Source organism: Rhamphochromis sp. 'chilingali' (assembly GCF_963969265.1).
Source record: "Rhamphochromis sp. 'chilingali' genome assembly, chromosome: 10".
In the NCBI taxonomy this organism is placed as follows: Eukaryota; Metazoa; Chordata; class Actinopteri; order Cichliformes; family Cichlidae; genus Rhamphochromis; species Rhamphochromis sp. 'chilingali'.
In genome coordinates, this window is record NC_137937.1 from 9875171 (window position 1) to 9900860 (window position 25690).

General features: G+C 40.7%; 2 long non-coding RNA genes across 3 annotated transcripts; one reads left to right on the forward strand and one right to left on the reverse strand.

The window, feature by feature from the left end:
* The first annotated feature begins 17056 nt into the window (after window positions 1–17056).
* Window positions 17057–21567, forward strand: LOC308404342. Its single transcript, XR_013973102.1, has 3 exons — window positions 17057–17107; window positions 17214–17326; window positions 21218–21567. It is a non-coding gene; the product is annotated as an uncharacterized lncRNA (long non-coding RNA).
* Window positions 21568–21740: 173 nt separating this feature from the next.
* On the reverse strand, window positions 21741–24562 carry LOC308404343. 2 transcript variants are annotated; one of them, XR_013973103.1, is made up of 4 exons: window positions 24357–24562; window positions 24137–24249; window positions 22391–22485; window positions 21741–22280 (listed from the first exon to the last, which is right to left on the reverse strand). It is a non-coding gene; the product is annotated as an uncharacterized lncRNA (long non-coding RNA). The 2 variants fall into 2 exon arrangements; XR_013973104.1 differs by having other exon boundaries at window positions 22368–22485.
* Between the last annotated feature and the right edge of the window lie 1128 nt (window positions 24563–25690).

Genomic DNA, 25690 nt, shown 5'->3' on the forward strand with positions numbered 1-25690 from the left:
ACACAGATTGGAGGAGCCAGGAATCAAACCACCAACCTTCCGATCAGTAGGTGACCTGCTTTACGTCCTGAGCTACAGAAAGTGAAAGTTAGAGACTGTATAGTGAAATACATTTAATGTAGGTTGCCTATATACAATGTATAGTGACCTGAAACAACATATTCGATGTGTACCCAAATATTGAGAATATGGGGCTTTTTTGCCTTGTTCTCGCCACCAGATGAGATCAAGTTGTATTGAAAATGGCATTTGCTGTTTACTGCCAAACAAGTTAACTGTGTGGGGAGGAGAAATTAAGGGAGACAGATGCTCACATCTCAGAAACTCATTAAAATGAATGAAAGGCATTAGACTGGGGCAAATGTTTTTATCTGTAGCCAGTGGGAATTTGAAAATTGATTGAACATGGTCAGGGAATGGGAGGTTCTAAGGAAGATTATTGGCATGTTATTCCTGTGACAGACACCTCAATGCTGGCTTTGCTGACAGTAGAAATTAAATTGTCTTTTGAAGATATTACGCCCCTCATTGCCTTTTCTTACAAAGAAATAAATGGAACAACTTAATAATGCTCCCTAAAAAGATGAAGATGTTGTATACTGTATTTCAGCACTTCACAGGACATGTGGCTTGGAGAAAAGATACATGAGGATGAATAATAAAAAATAACTTCAGTAGTTTTTCCCTTTATCCCTTTGGCTTTTACCTATCACATCACTGCTGACTCTGTTGAACCACACAACACATGTCCAAGTAAGATTTAGAGCTGCTCTCAGTTACTTATGTTACTTTTGACTAATGCTCAGTGATCCTGAGTACCTTCCGTTGTCTCTGTTGTCATCTTATGATGGTACAGTATCATGTTTTTTTTTTCTAGCACTGATGGGGTTTATGAACATTTACCTATGCAATTTTACTCTAAAGTCACTGAGTATGGCCACATTTTTCTTTTACAAATGCACATGCTACACACAACTCAGACAAATCTGCAAAGGACTGTTGTGATGTGGGGGTTGATCCACTCATTAACATTGCAAATGAAAGTGAATCTAGTCTAAATATAGTATTTCATAAACAAATATAGGTTACTGGGACACAAGAAACTGTCTCGTCTTTAGTCCCATGGGGGTTGTATTCTCAACCTCAAGGAGCTTTAGAAGAGTAAGCACAGAAGAGTAAGCACAGAAAAAAATGCTGGCTTTGTTGTCAAGCTCAGAAGCCATCATATGCAGATTTGTGGAGGTGGGCTATGCATCCTTTGTGGTTCAACCAGTACATCTTATGTACATTTGTGGATGTTCAAATGGTGCTCCTCAATTTCCACTTTTGATCACTTTACTTCATAAAATATACATTTATATATATATAATATATAATATACCTTTGCCTTTTTTTTTTTATAATGTTCAGGCATAAGTGATCATGTCTGCACCACACACTCTTAACCTTTTTCCACTACTACGTACGTGCCTTAACTCAGATTTGCTCCATTACAATCAAGTACCACTTAACGTGCGTGTTGTTATAGCAAATCGGCCGAAAGTCCCGTGCCGTCATTTGTATGCAACATGAATGCCACAACAAAGGAGCATGTGCCTCATTCTGGGACTACAGGGAGTGCAGAATTATTAGGCAAATGAGTATTTTGTCCACATCATCCTCTTCATGCATGTTGTCTTAGTCCAAGCTGTATAGGCTCGAAAGCCTACTACCAATTAAGCATATTAGGTGATGTGCATCTCTGTAATGAGAAGGGGTGTGGTCTAATGACATCAACACCCTATATCAGGTGTGCATAATTATTAGGCAACGCCCTTTCCTTTGGCAAAATGGGTCAAAAGAAGGACTTGACAGGCTCAGAAAAGTCAAAAATAGTGAGATATCTTGCAGAGGGATGCAGCAGTCTCAAAATTGCAAAGCTTCTGAAGCGTGATCATCGAACAATCAAGCGTTTCATTCAAAATAGTCAACAGGGTCGCAAGAAGCGTGTGGAAAAACCAAGGCGCAAAATAACTGCCCATGAACTGAGAAAAGTCAAGCGTGCAGCTGCCAAGATGCCACTTGCCACCAGTTTGGCCATATTTCAGAGCTGCAACATCACTGGAGTGCCCAAAAGCACAAGGTGTGCAATACTCAGAGACATGGCCAAGGTAAGAAAGGCTGAAAGACGACCACCACTGAACAAGACACACAAGCTGAAACGTCAAGACTGGGCCAAGAAATATCTCAAGACTGGTTTTTCTAAGGTTTTATGGACTGATGAAATGAGAGTGAGTCTTGATGGGCCAGATGGATGGGCCCGTGGCTGGATTGGTAAAGGGCAGAGAGCTCCAGTCCGACTCAGACGCCAGCAAGGTGGAGGTGGAGTACTGGTTTGGGCTGGTATCATCAAAGATGAGCTTGTGGGGCCTTTTCGGGTTGAGGATGGAGTCAAGCTCAACTCCCAGTCCTACTGCCAGTTTCTGGAAGACACCTTCTTCAAGCAGTGGTACAGGAAGAAGTCTGCATCCTTCAAGAAAAACATGATTTTCATGCAGGACAATCACACGCGTCCAAGTACTCCACAGCGTGGCTGGCAAGAAAGGGTATAAAAGAAGAAAAACTAATGACATGGCCTCCTTGTTCACCTGATCTGAACCCCATTGAGAACCTGTGGTCCATCATCAAACGTGAGATTTACAAGGAGGGAAAACAGTACACCTCTCTCAACAGTGTCTGGGAGGCTGTGGTTGCTGCTGCACGCAATGTTGATGGTGAACAGATCAAAACACTGACAGAATCCATGGATGGCAGGCTTTTGAGTGTCCTTGCAAAGAAAGGTGGCTATATTGGTCGCTGATTTGTTTTTGTTTTTGAATGTCAGAAATGTATATTTGTGAATGTGGAGATGCTATATTGGTTTCACTGGTAAAAATAAATAATTGAAATGGGTATATATTTGTTTTTTGTTAAGTTGCCTAATAATTATGCACAGTAATAGTCACCTGCACACACAGATATCCCCCTAAAATATCTAAAACTAAAAACTACTTCCAAAAACATTCAGCTTTGATATTAATGAGTTTTTTTGGGTTCATTGAGAACATGGTTGTTGTTCAATAATAAAATTATTCCTCAAAAATATAACTTGCCTAATAATTCTGCACTCCCTGTATTGTATTGCTTTTTGTGCAGGCACTTCCTTCGTTACCGGGTTTCAAAAATGCCGATTTTGATTTTCGTCAAGGAGGCACTGTCGTGACTCATCAAGTGACACCACTGACTAGCCAATCGGTGGCATACGGTCTGCTGACATCACATTTCCCAAGACCCTGGCCAAGCAAGTACTAAAAAAGTACCAGGTACTACCACCTAACCCTAATGCTAAAACTGAACACATACTAGTGGAAAAGAGCTTTTTATGTGCACATACAAAACTGTGCACTCTGTTTTAACTGCTTGATATAAACATTTTTTTTCCTTGCAAGTGTCCATTTTCATTTACAATGGAATATGCTAATGGAAAACTAACACGATCTAATCAAACTATGATGTTGGATTTTTTGGTGAAATTAGTTTCCAGTCAAAAACAATGCAAATGAAATATAAGAGAAATAAAAATAGTATTTAACAGCTGTCCTTGTACACTGGACAATGCCATGGAATCAGTTTGGTTCAGTGGCCGTGCTTAACATGACAGTAAAATGTAAACTTGCATTTTGATTCTTCAGTGAGATTATATTACTTGAGATTTTGTCTATAAAGAATAAAAGTGACCTACATAAAAAATGACCTTTAATAAAGTCCATGAAAGCACAAAAAACTAAAGACTGATTGCCACAGAGATGGTTAGAGACATTCACAAATACAACTTTTCCTCCATTCAGTCTTTCAGCAGGTAATAGGACACTTTCCATCTTTCCATCTACTTAAGTTGGCCGAGATTCACCTCAGAAACTGTGCTTTTATTCACTTAGCAGACAGTGTGATTCATAAAGAGGTAGATTACGGTATACTGTGAGTCATGCCCAACCACCAACCACAGCTCATCTTTCAAGATCATTCATGTTCCTTTTAGTCAAAGAGAACATGAACACTGAAGTTTTCCTCTGCCTAAAATTACAATTACACGTCATGAACTTGGAGTGTATGACATGTTTCTCCCAGAAGGTAAGCACATAAAACGTATGTCATCCAGTTTTTATAGCCTGAATAAACTCCATCACGGCTGAGCAAGCATCTAAACTTATATTTGTATTCTTTCACAAATTCATTTATCATTAGGCTGACTAACTAGCTCCTGCTTTGGGGGAAAACTGAATTGTGTCATTAAATGTAGAAGAAATTTGAAAACTCAAGGAAATTACCACAGAGCTATGCCCTGTGGCTTATGTAATGATTGCTATGTTCAGAGTGTTAGCATGCTGACATTTAATAATCAAAGTCATACAGAAATTACAATTGTTGATTGGAACTGATTTTGAAACTTTTTGACAACTTTTTTGGTTTTAGCTTTTCGGTTGTACTTAAGGAAGCCTGCCATCACATGATCACTACTGGTATTTATCCCATAGGGAACATTACATCTGCTCCAACTGTCATTTAAATTCACCCATCACCTCATGGGACTACTCATCCTGTTCCAAGTAAGCCAAACAGCGAAGTCTAACTTCTAACCTTAACCAATAGTCAATTGGTGGCATCACATCCAAAAGGTGGATTAAGTTGTAAAATGTCTGTGAAGGTTCTCAGTCATCCAGGTCATCGTAGTCAAAGGAGCTTGCAAAGAAAAGCGTCTGGACTTCTTTAAGTTGCTTGAAGACGTTTCACCTCTCATCCGAGAAGCTTCTTCAGTTCTAAGGTCAAATGGTGGAGAGTCCCAGATATAAACCTAGTGGGAGTAACCCCCCACAGAAGGACAAAAGGACCCCCTGATGATCCTCTAATCGCCTGAGCCAAGGTGTGAAACTGGGTGTGGGTCCCAATCAGCCAGAGTTTCGGGTGTGTTCATTGTGAAACCTGGCCCCACCTTATCATGCGAATTCCTGAGGTCAGATGGCCCAGGATGTGAGTGGGCGTTAAGGCGTCTGGGAAGTTGTAAAATCGAGAGGGAGACAGAGAAGCAGGTGGTAGTTCCTACTGCCAGTGGACAGTAGCTTCGCCAAAAGATGGAAAGGGTTTCGATTGAATTTGAATCTCCTTCCAAGTGCCCATTAACAGTAAAATATGTTGTGCATCATTTGGCCACAATAACTAGGTACTGTGTCCTTGAATATGATTATTAAATTTTCCACTTTGTACAGGTGTACTCATTTTAAGGGTAATCTGTGTCTGTTGTTTATTTGTGTTACTAAGTTTACCTCAAAACTCCGGTCACTTCACATCTATGCGTGATCAGATAACCCCTGAGACTTCCTCCCTGATGTCAGCATTTGCTTTTTCACTTAATGTCTATCTTTTTGTCAGGTGGTTTTCTCATTTACCCACAGCACACCTGCCAAAGAACACAAAAAAAGATTTCATCCATCAAACCAGAGCAGAGTGGAACACCCAAGCACGGAGAACTGAGCCCCCAGAGAGACTGTCATCCTCAAGTTACCATGCTGAACATAACTCTAGGTCTGGACATAGAAAGGCAGATGAAAGCCAGAGACAGAGGAAGTCAGCGAGCCAATGGACAAGTGTCAGGAAAACGAAAAGATTGGAACTGAGGGTAAATTTTCAAACAGTAAAATAAAACGTGTGGTAACCACACAACAAACAAAGCCCAAACAAGATAGTTTCACCACTTCAAACCAGATTAATATCTTATTTTCAGAGAGAAACACTTATTAGTTATAGAATAGATTATCATAGACAAAGAGCTGTATTTAAAGTTTTCTGGATAGCATATTTTATCTGTGCCACCGAGTTATACTTTAGTGTTTAAAAAAATAGATATATTATGTAACGTTGCTATGGATAATATTTGTTTGCTTTATATTGCAGTTTTACAGTTTCCATGTCTGCATGTCTATGTGAGAGTCTGCTTGGGAACTTTATGTGTGGTTCCATACAGACATTCACATACCCGCCAATTTGTTGTAACCCTGTGGACAGTTGGGCAACCTTGGTAGTTTTAATTCAATTCAATTCAATTCAATTTTATTTATATAGCGCCAAATTACAACAAGTCGCCTCAAGGCCCTTCATAGATACAGAGAAAAACCCAACTATCATATGACCCCCTATGAGCAAGCACTTTGGCGACAATGGGAAGGAAAAACTCCCTTTTAACAGGAAGAAACCTCCGGCAGAACCAGGCTAAGGGAGGGGCGGCCATCTGCTGCAACCGGTTGGGATGAGAGAAGGAAGACAGGATAAAAGACAGAGGTTAATAACAGATATGATTCAATGCAGAGAGGTCTATTAACACATAGTGAGTGAGAAAGATGACTGGAAAGGAAAAACTCAATGCATCATGGGAATCCCCGGCAGCCTACGTCTATTGCAGCATGACTAAGGGAGGATTCAGGGTCACCTGATCCAGCCCTAACTATATGCTTTAACAAAAAGGAAAGTTTTAAGCCTAATCTTGAAAGTAGAGATAGTGTCTGTCTCCCGAATCCAAACTGGAAGCTGGTTCCACAGAAGAAAGGCCTGAAAACTGAAGGCTCTCCCTCCCATTCTACTTTTAAATACTCTAGGAACAACAAGTAAGCCTGCAGAGTGAGAGCTTACTTGAAATGATGTCAGTCCACTTCCTCTAATGATTACTTGAGGTTGATTCCAAAGTAAGCCAGGCCCAGTAGACCATGTAAAATATGTCTATTAAAACATGAAAAAAAGCAATATTACTTTTGTACTTTTTAAAAATAACATAGCCATCTTATCTGGATACCGTAAGACTTCAATTTAGAGGCATGGTTTTCTGTCGCGCTGTGGGGAAAGTCACAAACTTTGTGCTTTAGTTTTGGTGTGAAAAGTCTAGTATTTTATTAGTACCAGGTGTATTCAAAGCATCTACTCGACCATTTTCTAATATTTTTGCATGCATTGTCGAGCATGTATAGTGCTAGCAATGTAGAAAGGCTTGCGTTAAAATTAGAAATTTACATAGGGAACATCATCCTGTCACCTTCATGACAACAATAGTCTGAGACCACATTCAGAATCTGAGCTACGCCTGAGCCAGTGTGCTCTACCTGATAATTATTTTTTCTTTAGTTTAGGGGAGTTTTTCCCACGTTTTATTTGTTAGTGGATTGCTTTATTTGTATCTCAGCTTGTGTTGTCCCCTCACTTTGTATCAGTCTTTGAAAGTCTGACAATTTAGAAACACTTCCAAACAAGTTTTGTCATCACAGTGTTCACTACTTTGTGTAAAAGGTCAGATTTCACTGAGTTGTTCCACTAAATTATCTTCACCTATTACAAAGTTTTGCCTCGATTTCCACCAGAAAAAGAAAAAAGAAAAAAAAAACGTAATTCTTTTACAGAGACCGCTCTCAGACTGTAATGGGTTTTTTTTCAGTCTACAGCCAACAGCAAGGCAGGACCATGCCCGTTCAGTTCGGTATAGTGTCTCATAAAACTTGCACTCCACCATATGTTTGCTGCGGAGGAAAAACCATAAAGGATATTTTCATTGTCACTAAGTAATCCTCGGCCCCCATCCCTATGACCATACCAGACATTTACAACTTGTGCCTCACCTGCCTACAGTATTCATCTACCGTATGTGACTGTTAATAATTTGTGACCTCAGCTATGCCAGACTGAAAGAGGATGCAGGGTTGTTACTTGTACTTGTTACTTGTTTTAATCTGCACTCACTGCCAGATGACTGAACTATAGATCAGACTTTTACTTCACTTAAAATATGTCATGTGTGAGATAATGTCCCTTGGGAAGACTAGAGTGAATATCGCATCAGTCAAATGACTACATTAAAGCAGAATTCCAACATTTTGTGACACGGGAATCTAACACAGTATTTGTAGATGCCTAAAACATCCATCAGTAGAAATAAACTGCAAGTTTATAATTGAAAGCCAAGTGTGTTTGTTTGTTTTTTCCTTTTCATATATATCTATTTCTGTTTTTGTGTGGTTTTATTGTGGGCAAAGTGGATCTGCAGAATCACTTGGTTCTCGGCCATAGTGAACCAGGGGACCACGGAACTAGAAGAACATGAATGCAAAGACTGAATAGCTCTCCTACAAATACGCTACTATAAATTTTGTCAATCGAGTCTAGCGGGGCAATCGTGGCTCAAGAGTTGGGAGTTTGCCTTGTAATCGGAAGGTTGCTGGTTCGAGCCCCGGCTCGAACAGTCTCAGTCGTTGTGTCCTTGGGCAAGACACTTCACCCGTTGCCTACTGGTGGTGGTCAGAGGGCCCGGTGGCGCCAGTGTCCAGCAGCCTTGCCTCTGTCAGTGCGCCCCAGGGTGGCTGTGGCTACAATGTAGCTGCCCTCACCAGTGTGTGAATGGGTGGATGACTGGATATGTAAAGCGCTTTGGGGTCCTTAGGGCCTAGTAAAGCGCTATATAAATACAGGCCATTTACCATTTTACCATAGTTCTAAGGCAGGGGTGGGGAACTCCAGGCCTCAAGGGCCGGTGTCCTGTGGGTTTTAGATATCACCCTGGGTCAACATACCTGAATCAAATATATATATATACATATAGATATATTTGCGCGAGGCCCAGTATATGGTTCATACACTTATCATTACCTGTGTCAATTACAGCCATACCAATTATAACTGCAACAATCAACCTTGCGTGTGCTGCCTGGATGGCGCGAGACCTTAGAACCAGACTCGATTCACAAACCGGTCAATTACACAATTATAAGACTATTTCTTTCAAAAGTTTCTTAGTTACACTGTAAAATATAATTAGTTCATAGAACTCAAAAAAACTATGCAAACTTCCATCCATCCATCTTCATCCGCTTTATCCGAGGCCGGGTCGCGGGGGCAGCAGCCTAAGCAAAGAGGCCCAGACCTCCCTCTCCCCAGCCACCTCCTCCAGCTTATCCGGGGGAATACCAAGGCGTTCCCAGGCCAGCCGAGAGATATAATCTGTCCAGCGTGTCCTGGGTCTGCCCCGGGGCCTCCTCCCGGTGGGACATGCCTGGAACACCTCACCCAGGAAGCGCCCAGGGGGCATCCTTGTCAGATGCCCGAACCACCTCAGCTGGCTCCTTTCGATGTGGAGCAGCAGCTGCTCTACTCTGAGCCCCTCCCAGATGGCCGAACTTCTCACCCTATCTCTAAGGGAGAGGCCAGCCACCCTTCGGAGGAAGCTCATTTCTGCCGCTTGTATCCGCAATCTCGTTCTTTCGGTCACTACCCACAGCTCGTGGCCATAGGTGAGGGTAGGGACGTAGATCGACCGGTAAATTGAGAGCTTCGCCTTTACACTCAGCTCCCTCTTCACCACGACGGACCGGTGCAGTGTCTGCATTACTGCAGCTGCAGCCCCAATCCGTCTGTCGATCTCCGGCTCCCTTCTCCCATCACTCGCGAACAAGACCCCGAGATACTTGAACTCCTCCACTTGGGGCACGAACTCATCCCCGACCTGGAGTATGCAAACTTGTTGCCTCAAAAAAATTGAGTAAAGTTTAACTTAAGATGATTAAGCTAAGGCAACTTACCCATTTTGAGTACACTGTACAGCCTCATTAGTTAGCCAGAGGGGCCGATGGCGCGATATGGCAGCCTCGCTTCTGTCAGTCTGCCCCAGGGCAGCTGTGGCTACAACTGTAGCTTGCCTTCACCAGTGTATCAATGTGAGAGTGAATGAATAGTGGTATTGTAAAGCGCTTTGAGGGTCCCGAAAAGCGCTATATAAATGCAATCCATTATTAGTATTATTATTATTATTAGTTCCCAGAACTCAAAAAAATTGAGTAAATTTTACTTAAAAATTATTAAGTTAGGGCAACTAAAGCTGGGCTTACACTGTGCGATTTTTTTCAGTCGCGCGATTCAGCTCCTGTTCAAACTGTACAATTGACTCGCAGGGGTTAGAAGTTCATAGGTCACGATGCAGGGTCTCACACTATACGACCCGATGCTCTGATGCAACCCGAGTGCTCACACTGTGCGTTAGGGCTGCTCGATTATGGCAAAAATGATAATCACGATTATTTGACGATATTTATTTAACCCTTTAAGACCTACTATAGAACCAAGTCCACCAGAGCTTATATTATTTTTTTACATGCTGTAGTGCCATTTGTGGGAGCATTTCAAGTTGCTATACATCAATACAACTGTTATAGCCCATATTTTAATAATATGTATGCATTAAGTCCATAGTAATTACATAAATTGCAAAAAAGTGCAATAAACTACAAAAAAAATTGAAAATCGCTTTTGTTTTGTTTACATATATTTCTACTTGGAGAAATTTAAGAGGTTTATCCCTCAAAACTTTAAATACAATAAAGTTGCAAAAAATAGTTTACAACAACAGGAAATTTATTTTGAGTGTCTTCATAGTTTTATTTTGGAGATACACCAATTTTTATATACTGCAGGAAAAACAAAAAACAATCCTATGATGCAAATTTGCAAAGAAAACAGCATGTGCATCATTTCACTGTGGGAAGTGTTACGAACAGCTGATCGGATCGGCAAAACGTGTTTCTGGAATATTATGTTTTTGTTCCTGCAAGCGCTTTTTATGCAATTTTTGCAAAGCTATATGTGGAAGGAAACCGTGACCGAGGACAAGCTGATGGCATCAGATGTAAGTACAACTCCTCCGGTTTCATATGCAAAACAAATTATTGCGCTAGCTTACGTGGTTCAGGTTCTACAGGGATTTAACAATAGTTACGCAAAACGGAGCGTGCTGCTCTGACCGGCTTTAAAGGGTTAACAATGACTTTAAAAAAATAATATAAAATAGTGTGCAACACCACTGAAGTTTTTTTTTAAACTCTCTTTTCAACCAACGGCAGTCACTCTCCAAATAACTTCTGCTTAGCTTTCCGAGCTTCCCTCGGGTCCTCTTAATCAGCGGTCTCCAACCTTTTTTGCGCCACGATCCGGTTTATGCCCGACAATATTTTCACGGACCGGCCTTTAAGGTGTCGCGGATAAATGAGGGAGGGGCTAATAATCGGTAGTGATGTGCGATACCACTGATTTCCTTTCCGATCCAATACCAAGTAATATTCAGGGTGGTATCGACGATACTGATCCGATACCGATACTTTATACAAAAACGTATTTTATTTATTGTATCTCAAATTATAGCATCATAATGATTACAGGATATCAGATTACTTGTTCTTATCACTTAATAATGCAGAATTATCATGTAGAAATAAAAAAAACTGAAGTTGTGCGCTATTTGAACACCTTGCCTGCCTGCAGCACTAAAGGACTCCATGAGAGAGGTCTGTCTCGCCCTAGCAGCACCTGTCCCTCTCCTCCTCTTCAGTTCGTCTCAACATACGCGCCTCATATTCTGTGATATGATTTACTCTGAGGTGTTTGACAAGGTTAGTGATGTTGCCACAACCATACATGCCAACCCTCCCGATTTTTCCGGGAGAATCCCGGAGCCACCATTCTCCCAAATTTCCACCTGGACAACAAAATTGAAAAACCATATTGCAGAATTCATAGCACGGCCCAGCCAATTCCAGTTTACAACAATGGCGGCAGCAACTTAGTTTTAATATTACTCTTATTTCTCTTTCTGGGTCGCAAAAAACAAAAACAAAACTTTTAACATATTTTCAGGTGAGAATGTAGCTGTGTAAACTTCAAATATCTGAGCCGATCGACACATCGTCTTCAAACCCCCGCGGTCTTTCACCACTCGGGTTAAACATGATATATAAGTCACTTTGATAACTTAAAAATGTTATTGTTTGGCTTTTTCAGTGTTTTATTTGTTCGTGAGTAAATCGGTTTGGCTGAGATTAAAGTTATTAGATTAGATTAAATTAAATTTAACTTTATTAATCCCTCGGGAGGGTTCCTCCGGGGTTTTCACACAGCTGAATAAACATCAAACAGAAAACTAATTAAACAAAGTGTGAGACGGTCGAGAGTTTACGCCAGCGCCCGGTTATATTTTAGATAGCAAGGAGCAGACGGCAGTTTCACTCCACCGAGGGAACTCATGACGTACTACCCGGCTTTCTTTAGACCGCGAAGGGCGGGTCCTCAGGTGGAAGCAGCCTCTGAATTTCGACACCCCCGCTGTTTCCGGGCCGGCTAATAATAACGGTGACATTTAACGTATTTTATCCGATAAATAAACCCTGTAAAATGTATTTATCACCCCCCCAACAGCCCTTTTGAATGTCTCCCTAATTCTGAGGTCTCAAGGTTGGGAAAGTATAGCCACCACACCTCACTGTTGGAGCACTTTTTTGCCACATGTATTGCAAACCATGTCTCAGCTGTTTGTGGAGGTAAAATACGTCCGCACAATTACGCTCTGCCATTGTTGTGAGTGCGCGCACCAAGGGGCTGCGAGACATTTATACAGCCGTATTTCGCACATGACTATGAAAGGCGGAAGAGGAAGTAGTTCCTTTGAATGTAGACAATCCGAATGTTATAGTTTCTTTCCACTGTGTTGCTGTTAATGATAAACTACAAATTTACCCTAAATTACTAAAAAATATCGATATTTTAATGTGAGAATCGATTCTAGAACGTAAATGACTGGTATCGGAGGAATCGATATTTCAGGATTGATCCGCACATCACTAATAATCGGCTCAGTCATTTTTAATGATCGTTGAAAGCCCAGATCGTAATCGTGATTAAAATTCGATTAATTGAGCAGCCCTACTGTGCGTACATAAAATGAAGGTTATAACAGAAATTCTGTCGCTCGCTCTCCCTCTCTGTCTTTCACTCACACAGACACACACACCACCATCATCAACTTTGCTAATTTGCTAATGAAAAACATTGACCAGGCAGCTGTGATTGAGCAGCAGTGTAGATCCAACTATTTTCACGGTTGTTGTGGTCGTGATAATTTTGTGAGGCCACATCGAAAAGGCTCGGATGAGCTTGCCATAGTTCTACAAGTGCCTCCATCGCTTGTGTCCAGATCACAGGCTGCACAGCCGTGCTGCTCCGTCTTTTTCGCTGACATTTGTGTTTGCACGTGCGCAGTGTGAGAAACTGCGGTGACACCCTCACGACGGTCGGGAGGATTTCAAACAGGTTTGAAATCCTCCCGACCAAGCGATTGATGATCGGGAGCTGGTCGTGTGGTGTTAATCGCGTCTCGTTAACCCACGTATACTACACGATGCACAACGCACGATGAAGGCCAAAATCGGGCCGATCGCCAAATCGGTCGCACGACTCAAAAATCGTCTCAAAATGGGCCAAAAATCGCACAGTGTAAGCCCAGCATTACTCATTTTGAGTACACTGTCCAACCTCGTTAGTTCCCTGAACTCAAAAAAACTACTCAAACACGTTGCATCAAAAAAAAAATGAGTAAAGTTTACTTAAGATGACTAAGTTAAGGCAACTTATTCACTTTGAGTACAGAGTAAAAACCTATTTTGTTTCTTGAACTCAAAAAAATATGCAAACTCGTTGCCTCAAAAAACACTGAGTAAAGGACAACTTATTCAACGTATTCATTGCAAGTCTGCAGTATTAAGAATAACTTGATATTTCTGACTGTACAATACTAATTGTTTACCTGCTGACAAACATTTCAAGTTTAACTAAACGAAAAAACAATTTGTGGTAACCTGAATATAATTAAAAATAATTAACAACACTTTTTGTAATGATTTTAAAATCTGCCCAACTTTTATTTTCAGATGCAAAAAAGTATAACAGCCAACATACTGGACACTGTTCTGCTGAATAACAATTATATTGCCATCACTGTTATAATCTTACAATTAAACAAAGTCTCAGATTTAATTATTCTGAAAATAAGTTTAGGCCTACCACAAGTTTGTTTGGTACTTACATTACTTACATAATCAAAATAAAAAATATTTATTGTTCTTTCACAAGTGCAGTCTCTGATTTAAACAACACATTTGTTTTGGACAATTGCATTCTGGGATATTTAGCTGTGCCAAGTCCACACAAGTCACCACTAGTGATGGGATTTCCAGCTCTTTTTAGAGAACCGGCTCTTTCGGTTCGGCTCACTAAAAAGAGCTGGCTCTTTTGGCTCCCAACAAGCTCTTCAGGTTGTTTTGTTGCTTTAATTAATTTATTATTAACAATAATATAAAATTACGCACAAAAGGAATTAATAATGTAAAAAAAAAGTGGTTTTATTTATATAAATTTTATATATAAATATATGCAGTAGCCCCTAGAGACAAAGCACGTACAAACTCCAAAAACCACGTACAAATTCCAAACCACATTTCTAGCGTTAACTGAACTTCCAAAACAGAGCTACCTAGATCACTTAAATTACACAATTGAAAGCATATGTGTATGGTTTGTGTATTTATACACAAGCACTCATATATATTCAAATAATTTTAAAAAAAATGTTCATTTACTTGTTACTACCACACACCAAATCCGGTCATTGGTACTTGCTGGCTTGTGTAGCCACAAGGTAACAAAAGCTCAACACTGCGCCTAGCATTCTGGAGCACTTCTGTTGTGTTCTGTACGTGTTTTGGAGTTTTTACGTGCTTCTGAGTTTTTACGTGCTTCTGAGTTTTTGCGTGTTTTGGAGTTTGTACGTGCTTCGGGGTTTGTACGTGCTTCAGAGTTCGTACGTGTTTTGAAGTTTGTACGTGCTTTGTCTCTAGGGGCCTCCGTAAATATACTTTTATTTATTCACTCCACATAAAATGTAATAAATAAATCATATAATGCAAAAAACAACTATTCACAGTTCAACTTTTAACTATTTAAATTTTCAGCTTTTTCCTTTTAAACATATTTAAAGTGAAACAACACAAAACACTGCAAACCACAACACAATTAAATATAAAAATATGAAAACAAAAAGAACATGCATATTCTCTGTCAAATGGGCCTGCATGAATAAACTTTCTGAATCCTTTATCATCTGCAACTGAAAATAATTGTGGATGATTACTATACTTTTCTAATGTGACGTTGTCCCTGGTTCTCTTTCTCTCTCTCTTTCCCGCTGTGCTACTGCGAGTGTAACTACAGCCCCTGTGATCGCGTTATTTTTGTGCCACTATTCTGAGCGCACGTAAAAAAAAAATTGAGCACAAGTAAAAAAGGTTGGCAGGTGCAAGTGTTGCATTTTGAGGAGAAATTTATTTTGAGCGAAGAAAAGCTGAATTTGAGTGAACAAAATTCATTGCTGCGTGCGAAAAATGTATTTCAGTGTTTGCTATTATCCATACATACACACAATAGCAGCCCCTCTCGCTCAGTTTTTGTATTTGCGCTCACTCGCAATGTGTTGCTTGCACTCTCAACATTTCTGCCCTTGCCTACGCCGTTATATTTGTGCCACAAAACCAGCCAATCACAGACTTGGATGCAAAAAAATCTGATTGGCTGTTCTGGTCTCCAATCAGTTCGAAATGACGAAATATCCCAGAATCCATTTCGTCCAAAACTCAAACGAGGCAGTGGCGGAGGAACACAGAGTGGCGGAGTTTGAAATATTATTCTTTCTGGGTCACAAAATAAACTTTTAAGATATTTTCATGCGAGAATGGTGCTGTGTAAACTTCAAATATCTGCTGGATTTATCAAGACATCACATAGTTCCATAAGTGCTCTAACGTTTTCGGAGATGCCTGTTACCCACCAGATGACCGGGTGGTCACTCAGGTTAAACATAATATATAAGGCTGAACTGACAAAAAAATCACCGACTACACCACCAAGTATTATAGGAAAAATACGGAGCCCTGCAAGGGACATGGGAGAAAAAAAAATTAAGACGGACTTTTGCGAGATCCCGAGTTAGTTTTGCGAGATCTCGCAGAAGTTCATCATAATTTTTTTTTTCTCCCATGTCCCTTGCAGGGCTCTGTAGAAAGACCATAAAGCTTTTGAACTAAAACAAACGCTGTTGTGACAGTGATGTACACTGTCTTGTTGGTATATATGTATCACCTTCATGTTTCCAAACCGATATCATGAGCAGCAGCTTTTACAGTTGTGGCTCCAGCAAACATCAGCTCAAACTAGAAATTAATCTTAAATAAATTCTAATAACAGCTTATCAAACTTGAACGTGCTGTTGTTGTTTAGCACAACATCCGCTGGTTTCCTGTTTCTGGCGCAAAGTGAGAGATAAACAAACAAGAGAGACGATCAGCTGATCATTCATCAGTTTCATGACTGAAGTAGCAACAGGAGAGGGAGGGAGAGAGAATGAGGGGAGAAGAAGCAGCTGTGCAACGTAAAGACAGAATAACTCCAGCTTTGTCTTTTTTTCATTATAGCTGAAGTACGGGACAAATCGCGTTCCTTTTCCTCTCAATATTGATGTATTGTTATTGGTCCAGCCCAGAGTTGATCATAACCAATTGGCTAATCCACCACCTTTCATTGTTTATACCGTTACAAAAATAAACATAAAAATGAAAAATCACCATAGGCCCAATGGCCAGTCCAGCTATGTGGTCAGCTGGTGGGTAACAGGCAACTCCGAAAACATTAGAGCACTTGTGCAAATATGTGATAATATTTTGAGTTTTTTCTTTCTTTTGCACCGCTCCGGGCGCAAAAAACTTTGCACCCGGAAAGACTTTGGGACTGTGACCTGACCTTTGAAGATTTTCTTTAAATAGGGTAGAACGGCAACAGCTTGTTATGGAAGAAATATAGTATCATCAGAATTCAAGTATTTTTAGACATTGAATTTATGACACTGAATTTTTATCCTCCAAATTTCCCTGCAAAAATATTCACCTGCAAAAATTCACCTGCAAAAATTCACCTGCAAAAAATTCACCTGAAAAAAATTCACCTGCAAAAATTCACCTGAAAAAAATTGACCTGCAAAAATTCAACTGCAAAAGTGATGAACTTTAATGACCCAAGCCAGAGCAATCAGCACCAGATCGAGTCGAGTGGCTCTCAGCCAATTAAATTACGCTGTTTGATCACATGACACCGTTAGCCAGCAGTGTGTCTCCTAAAAGAGAGCTGTTTAAAGGTGAGTGATTAAGTTTTTCTCCTAAATAGAGATCATTACAGAACGCCTAGTCCTACTTAAAATCCCATTTATTATTTTTTTTTTTTTATCATCTACTCGAACTAAGGAAAACGTTTGACTAACTCAAAGACAATTTCCACGCCTCCCCTGCCTGACTGCAGAGGCAGTTTTGAATTTAGGAGCGCCAAGATGCCAGCGGCAAACCCTGGCGGCTCTCCGGTGAGTATATATATTTTTTTATCTTCAAGTTTGTCTTTTGAAACCTTAATTTTATTTAAATCCATTGCTCACGTATAAAGTACACAGACGGGGTCTTTGCTCAACTCGTCTGAGGCGTGTCTCACTAAGCGCTACATGCTAGCATCCTGCTAACCGAGCTACCCTTTACATGCTGTGCTTTAGAAAATAGGATACTCGTTAAAAAAATACTCCGCAGATATTGATAGATAGACGAACACTGCAAATATAATGTTGGAAACGAGAACGGCCTTTGGTGAAGGGGTAAAATACACCATGAATAAAGCCATAGGGTGAATGGCTGCCATGGTTGCAGAACAGCCTGATTTAATGACAAGAATGGGGAAGAGTGAGGTGAAGTGAACCACAGCCACAAAACACGGTCAGACAAGGCGGCAAAAGGGCAGTGATCTGTCCGTCAGTATGAAGTTGGTGTGTGCTTTGGTGAACAAAAACTCCAGACTGGTAGCAGGAAGATGGGAGACTCGTGTTTCACTGGAATAGTGGTGAATTAAAACATCCTTTGTTGGGGACATTTCGGTGTAAATGCATCCATACAGGCAAGACAGAGGCAGACTAGACAGTGAAGAAAACAAGGCAAACATTAGAAATATAAAAACGGAAATATAGGATGAGTCGGGGATGAGTTCCTGCCCCAAGTGGAGGAGTTCAAGTATCTCGGGGTCTTGTTCGCGAGTGATGGGAGAAGGGAGCCGGAGATCGACAGACGGATTGGGGCTGCAGCTGCAGTAATGCGGACGCTGCACCGGTCCGTCGTGGTGAAGAGGGAGCTGAGTGTAAAAGCGAAGCTCTCAATTCACCGGTCGATCTACGTCCCTACCCTCACCTATGGCCACGAGCTGTGGGTAGTGACCGAAAGAACGAGATCGCGGATACAAGCGGCAGAAATGAGCTTCCTCCGAAGGGTGGCTGGCCTCTCCCTTAGAGATAGGGTGAGAAGGTCGGCCATCCGGGAGGGGCTCAGAGTAGAGCAGCTGCTGCTCCACATCGAAAGGAGCCAGCTGAGGTGGTTCGGGCATCTGACAAGGATGCCCCCTGGGCGCCTCCTGGGTGAGGTGTTCCAGGCATGTCCCACCGGGAGGAGGCCCCGGGGCAGACCCAGGACACGCTGGAGAGATTATATCTCTCGGCTGGCCTGGGAACGCCTTGGTATTACCCCGGATAAGCTGGAGGAGGTGGCTGGGGAGAGGGAGGTCTGGGCCTCTTTGCTTAGGCTGCTGCCCCCGCGACCCGGCCTCGGATAAAGCGGATGAAGATGGATGGATGGAAATATAGGATTAATATAACATACAATTAGGGAAAATGTAAGGAACACAATGTAAATGATATTGTAAAGTCATTAAAACAGCATACTCTGATTAAAAGAAACACATAATTGGGTAGGATAATAATTAATAATTAAAAAAAACTAAAAAAAAACATGTACAAGAATTTAACAACTATAAAGTTGTAGCATGTCAGTACCTTACCCCATCCATTATATCCACACTTTCAGAAAAGGATATGGTCAATATCTTTACAAATACTATCTAAACTTAAACGGGATATTCCCTCTGCTTCTTCTGCTTCTCGTATACACCCTCAGGGTTTGTGATCAGCCAGCGGCTGATATGATCATTAACCTTCCTGCCTTCTTGGGACCTTTTTGTGCCACTGCTATGTGTTAAATGGCTGCCATTTCCACTGTGTTCAGTGGAATATAACCAAACTTGCCACAGGATAGTTTTTACCTGTCAATGTTAATATTCCAGTGTGAATTCCTTAAATCAGCCTAAAATGGCTGAGCAGCAGAAATCCCCACACCCATCACCCTGGGGACCATTTTCTGCCCATTGACTTCCATTATAAATGCTATTTTTCAACCCCAAATTATCATCATATGATTTTATTTTTTCTTCTTTTCTTGGATGTCAATGAAGACTCAGGGCCTTGAAGTTTTAATTTTTAAATTGCAAAAAAAATGCAAAAAAATAATGGCAGGTCAAAATGTATGTTGGTGCCAATCTTTGGTCCATCTAAAGGCCTACTTATAATGACAATCACATATTACTTCAACTGGTTTTTTGTGGAAATATTTAGTTTCGTTTTTTGGTTTTTGGGGCTTATAACACAGGGCGCTCATGTAATAACACTGGGATTTGAAGGGTTAAAACAACGAAAATATAATTAAAACTTTACATGAATATTTCAGGGAGAAGTAGTTTTACAAGGTTGGCTAATTTAAAGTGGAATAAGATATGGATATATGGTCTTTTTATGGCGTGGCTGAGAATGGTCCCTAGGGTGATGGGTGTGAGTTTTTTAAAGATTGGCAGGAGGGTTAATCCTGTAAAATAATATTCTTTCGGTTTATGAATCTGTTTGCATGGATTTCTTAATCCGTTTCCACTGTTAGCAGTAGTTGTGCATGCAGTTTTGGTGTGCTGCTCTCCAAGACTACAAGCTGCGTTAAAGTTGGAAGTAACTGGCCGATGTTCCACTGTTGAAGATCAGCTGTGCCCATTTGTTGCATATTGTGGGTATGGAGAAGTTGAGGCTCTTGCAGGCTACCCACAATTTCCCCAAACTGAGCGATTATACATCTTGCTTCCATATTTGTATCTTGTGTCACTAAAAATGCATTTTATTTTAATTTTATACATTGATTAATGACCTGCAGAATCTCCTTATCATATTAACCCTTTACAGCCGATCGGAGCGGGCACGCTCTGTTTTGCGTAACTATTTTTAAATCCCGGTAGCTCTGCAACCACGTAAGCTAGCGCAATAATTTTTTTTGCATATGAAACTGGAGGAGTTGTACTTACATCTTATGCCATCAGCTTGTCCTAGGTCACAGTTTCCTTCCACATATAGCTTTGCAAAAACTGCATAAAAATCACTTGCAGCAACAAAAACATGATATTCCAGAAACACGCTTCGCCGATCCAATCAGCTGTTTGTAACACTTCCTACGTCCATCAGCGTGAACTATCACATGACCGCATGACCTGCCCGAAACCGGAAGTGATGTCATTTTGCGGAAATGTAGTTTTTTTTACCATCGTACCTCATGAGCTTATACTTGTGTTTTTAAAAGTTATGTTTGATTTCATGACTTTCTGTGTCGTTTCTGGGATGCTTAGGACTCATATTCCACTGCTGGAAATAGTTTATTGTGATGCATATGCTGCAAATTTGCACTATAATATTTATTTTCGTTTTTCCTGCAGTATATAAAAATTGGTGTATTTCAAAAATAAAACTATGAAGACACTTAAAATAAATTTCCTGTGGTGGGAAACTAGTTTCTGCAACTTTTTTGTATTTACATTTTTGAGGGATAAGCCTCTTAAATTTCTCTAACTAGAAATATATGTTAAAAAAACAAAAACGATTTTCAATTTTTTGTAGTTTATTACACTTTTTTGCAATTTATGTAATTACTATGCACCTAATGCAGACATATTATTAAAGTTTGGGCTATAATGGTTGTATTGATGTATAGCAACTTGAAATGCTCCCAAAAATGGCTCCACAGCATGTAAAAATATAATATAAGCTCTGGCGGACTTGGTTCTATGGTAGGTCTTAAAGGGTTAAGTGATTCATAATTGTCACTTTATGCTTTCTCCATCTTGAAAGTGATTACATCCTTTAGGTTCATTTTCTGCAGGCAGGTTTCTGACAGAACAGGCAGATTTAGAATATAACATGCAGCGTTCTATAGATGGACACATAAAGAAATGAAAAATTACATGTATGTGCTAACTTTCTAAACACTGTTACATTAATGATTAAGTAGATAAAACATTTATGTCAGCCTTGGCTCATAGTTCATTTAAAGACAAGAACTTTGTGTGTGTGTTTCAGGTACTGCACTCTCAAAGACTGAATGAACCAGCATTGCAGCCATGGGTCATTGTGAGCATCACAGGGAAGGTTGAAGCCGCCCACTCCAGCTGTAAGGCCGGAGTCACGGAGACCTGCACCCACGTCACTGCTCTTCTGTTTAATGTAGAAGCAACAGTGTTGATCTGTGGCACAAGGACTGTTACAGGTGAACCTGCATACTGGGTTTTGCTGGGTAATGTGACCAAGATACAGTCAGAGGTTGGCCATAAGATAGACTTCTCCTCTTCAGCTGCCCAAAAAAGGCTCTTGATCAAAACATAAACAGACCATCTGTAGTGACAGGTAAAAGGAGCCGTCCTCAAAAAAGAAATCCCACCTGCTGCTGTGGAGGAGTTGTCACTGCTATAATGCCATCATGTTTTATCTAGGGGTCTAGATTTATGCCTATAGTGCACTGCCATGTAAATAATTTGCATTTACTGAATGAGTATCACTGTTCAAAAATTGAATAAAGAAACAAACTAATTTTTGCCTTTTTTTTTTTATTAAAACCACTTTATAGAACATCACATCAGTTACAATGTAGAATCCATGTCACTGGAGCATTTTGATTCAATAAACAGTAAAAAGGTGAGCTGTGAAGACCAAGGACAAGTGCAGTTCACAGGTTTTCTATCCAAGGAATCCCAGAAGATTGCATGGTGTCATTGCCCAGCAGTTGTTCGCAGGACATATGGACTCAACCTCAACAATCCCTCACACTGAGCAGCATGAAGTGACAGTGCAGAGGAAAAACTCCCCTTTAACAAGAAGAAACCTCCAGCAGAACCAGAACCCGGTTCAGTACCAGCAGCCATCTGGGTTTGGAGGAGAGAGACAGAGACACAGAACTACCAAAAGTATATTTTTTTATGTGATTGACTGTTGTTGTAATTCAAGCCCTGAGTGTAGAGCAGGTAAGATATAAAGTTGCATCCTAAATTCCATGCTCATGCAGAGTGTTTAGTTTATGACTTTTTCACCTGGTCATTGAACAGATGGTCTTTTAGGGTTGACCAAGCTGGTACCTTGACTCTGTTCTCTGCAAGATGTTGCAAAAAACAAAATCATATGGAGACAATATTGGACACAAAAAATATATAACAATTTAGTTAAATGTAGCATTAACTCATAAGTCTTGCTAAAGTAAACCTTGTATTCTGATTCATCACAGCAGCAGTTCAGTTGGATGATGTCAGCAACTGCAGCAAGTGTCTTGCTGACTGAATAATTTCATCTTGCATAATCTGAAACAAACACATAAAGACAGAAACAATTTATAAATTAACGTTCGATAAAATCTAAGAATTAATCATTTATTAGATACCAATATGAATATGTCTACCATAAAACTTGTGTGGAGTGAAGTTACATTCAATCAAGATGGTCTGGCATGCTACAACTTTATAGTATTCTGGCTACAAGTATACATACCCATCTTGTACATGTTTTTTAACATTATTATTGTTATTATCCTACCCAATTATGTGTTTCTTTTAATCAAGAGTATGCTGTTTTAATGACTTTACAATATCATTTACATTGTGTTCCTTACATTTTCCCTAATTGTATGTTATATTAATCCTATATTTCCATCCATCCATCTTCATCCGCTTTATCCGAGGCCGGGTCGCGGGGGCAGCAGCCTAAGCAAAGAGGCCCAGACCTCCCTCTCCCCAGCCACCTCCTCCAGCTTATCCGGGGTAATACCAAGGCGTTCCCAGGCCAGCCGAGAGATATAATCTCTCCAGCGTGTCCTGGGTCTGCCCCGGGGCCTCCTCCCGGTGGGACATGCCTGGAACACCTCACCCAGGAGGCGCCCAGGGGGCATCCTTGTCAGATGCCCGAACCACCTCAGCTGGCTCCTTTCGATGTGGAGCAGCAGCTGCTCTACTCTGAGCCCCTCCCGGATGGCCGACCTTCTCACCCTATCTCTAAGGGAGAGGCCAGCCACCCTTCGGAGGAAGCTCATTTCTGCCGCTTGTATCCGCGATCTCGTTCTTTCGGTCACTACCCACAGCTCGTGGCCATAGGTGAGGGTAGGGACGTAGATCGACCGGTGAATTGAGAGCTTCGCTTTTACACTCAGCTCCCTCTTCACCACGACGGACCGGTGCAGCGTCCGCATTACTGCAGCTGCAGCCCCAATCCGTCTGTCGATCTCCGGCTCCCTTCTCCCATCACTCGCGAACAAGACCCCGAGATACTTGAACTCCTCCACTTGGGGCAGGAACTCATCCCCGACTCATCCTATATTTCCGTTTTTATATTTCTAATGTTTGCCTTGTTTTCTTCACTGTCTAGTCTGCCTCTGTCTTGCCTGTATGGATGCATTTACACCGAAATGACCCCAACAAAGGATGTTTTAATTCACCACTATTCCAGTGAAACACGAGTCTCCCATCTTCCTGCTACCAGTCTGGAGTTTTTGTTCACCAAAGCACACACCAACTTCATACTGACGGACAGATCACTGCCCTTTTGCCGCCTTGTCTGACCGTGTTTTGTGGCTGTGGTTCACTTCACCTCACTCTTCCCCATTCTTGTCATTAAATCAGGCTGTTCTGCAACCATGGCAGCCATTCACCCTATGGCTTTATTCATGGTGTATTTTACCCCTTCACCAAAGGCCGTTCTCGTTTCCAACATTATATTTGCAGTGTTCGTCTATCTATCAATATCTGCGGAGTATTTTTTTAACGAGTATCCTATTTTCTAAAGCACAGCATGTAAAGGGTAGCTCGGTTAGCAGGATGCTAGCATGTAGCGCTTAGTGAGACACGCCTCAGACGAGTTGAGCAAAGACCCCGTCTGTGTACTTTATACGTGAGCAATGGATTTAAATAAAATTAAGGTTTCAAAAGACAAACTTGAAGATAAAAAAATATATATACTCACCGGAGAGCCGCCAGGGTTTGCCGCTGGCATCTTGGCGCTCCTAAATTCAAAACTGCCTCTGCAGTCAGGCAGGGGAGGCGTGGAAATTGTCTTTGAGTTAGTCAAACGTTTTCCTTAGTTCAAGTAGATGATAAAAAAAATAATAATAATAAATGGGATTTTAAGTAGGACTAGGCGTTCTGTAATGATCTCTATTTAGGAGAAAAACTTAATCACTCACCTTTAAACAGCTCTCTTTTAGGAGACACACTGCTGGCTAACGGTGTCATGTGATCAAACAGCGTAATTTAATTGGCTGAGAGCCACTCGACTCGATCTGGTGCTGATTGCTCTGGCTTGGGTCATTAAAGTTCATCACTTTTGCAGTTGAATTTTTGCAGGTCAATTTTTGCAGGTGAATTTTTTTCAGGTGAATTTTTGCAGGTGAATTTTTTTCAGGTGAATTTTTTGCAGGTGAATTTTTTGCAGGTGAATTTTTGCAGGTGAATATTTTTGCAGGGAAATTTGGAGAATAAAAATTCAGTGTCATAAATTCAATGTCTAAAAATACTTGAATTCTGATGATACTATATTTCTTCCATAACTTGTAGTCAGTATTTTTGCAGCATTTGTATTTGCAGAAGTTGTTTTCGCAGCTTTCAAAGGTTCACCAGAGAAGTATTTTGAAACATTTGGATTGTTTTCAGAGTCACAGTTTACAGACCACGACATGTCTCAGAGAAAACACCAAAAAAGACCAAAAGTTCACACTAACTCTCCTCTCTTGACACAAATGGAAAAAATGATTCAGGGGCTCCAACGAAAGCGTAATCAAGCGCTGGAAGAAAATGAAGGTTTGCCCAAGAAGTATTTTGAAACATTTGGGTTGTTTTCAGAGTCACTGTTTACAGACCACGACATGTCTCAGAGAAAACACCAGAAAAGACCAAAAGTTCACACTGACTCTCCTTCCTGTAGACAAATGGACAAAAATAATCAGGAGCTCCAACAAAAGCTTAATCAAGCGCTGGAAGAAAATGAAGAAATTCTTTTTGAGAAGGAAGACTTGAACATAAAGCTAAGAGACGTGGAAAACAAACTCAAAGGCATGGTGGAAAAATACAGAGTGCTCCAAAAAAGGCATGAAGAAACACTGGTAAGAAATGAACAGTTACTTCAGGAGAACAAGCAACTACAAAAAAGACAGAAAGAAATGGATCGTAATCTTCAGAACACAGAGGACCAACAAACTAACAATAAGCAGCGCCAGCCTGACATAAAGATTATTAATGAGGGCTGGGGAATTTTATTTGGTCAAACCCAGGAGAGGATTATGAACCTGATGGACAAAGACAAGAAAAACAAAGCTGAATTAAAAGAAATGGCCAAGAGCTTCAAGACAGTGACACTCTTAATGGGGAGTTACATTGTGAAGTCCAACAAATGTTCACAGTGAATCAGGAGCTTAAACAAAAACTTGATGAAACACTGGACAGAAATGAACAGTTACTTCATGAGAACGAGCAACTACAAGAAAGACAGAAAGAAATGGATCGTAATCTTCAGAACACAGAG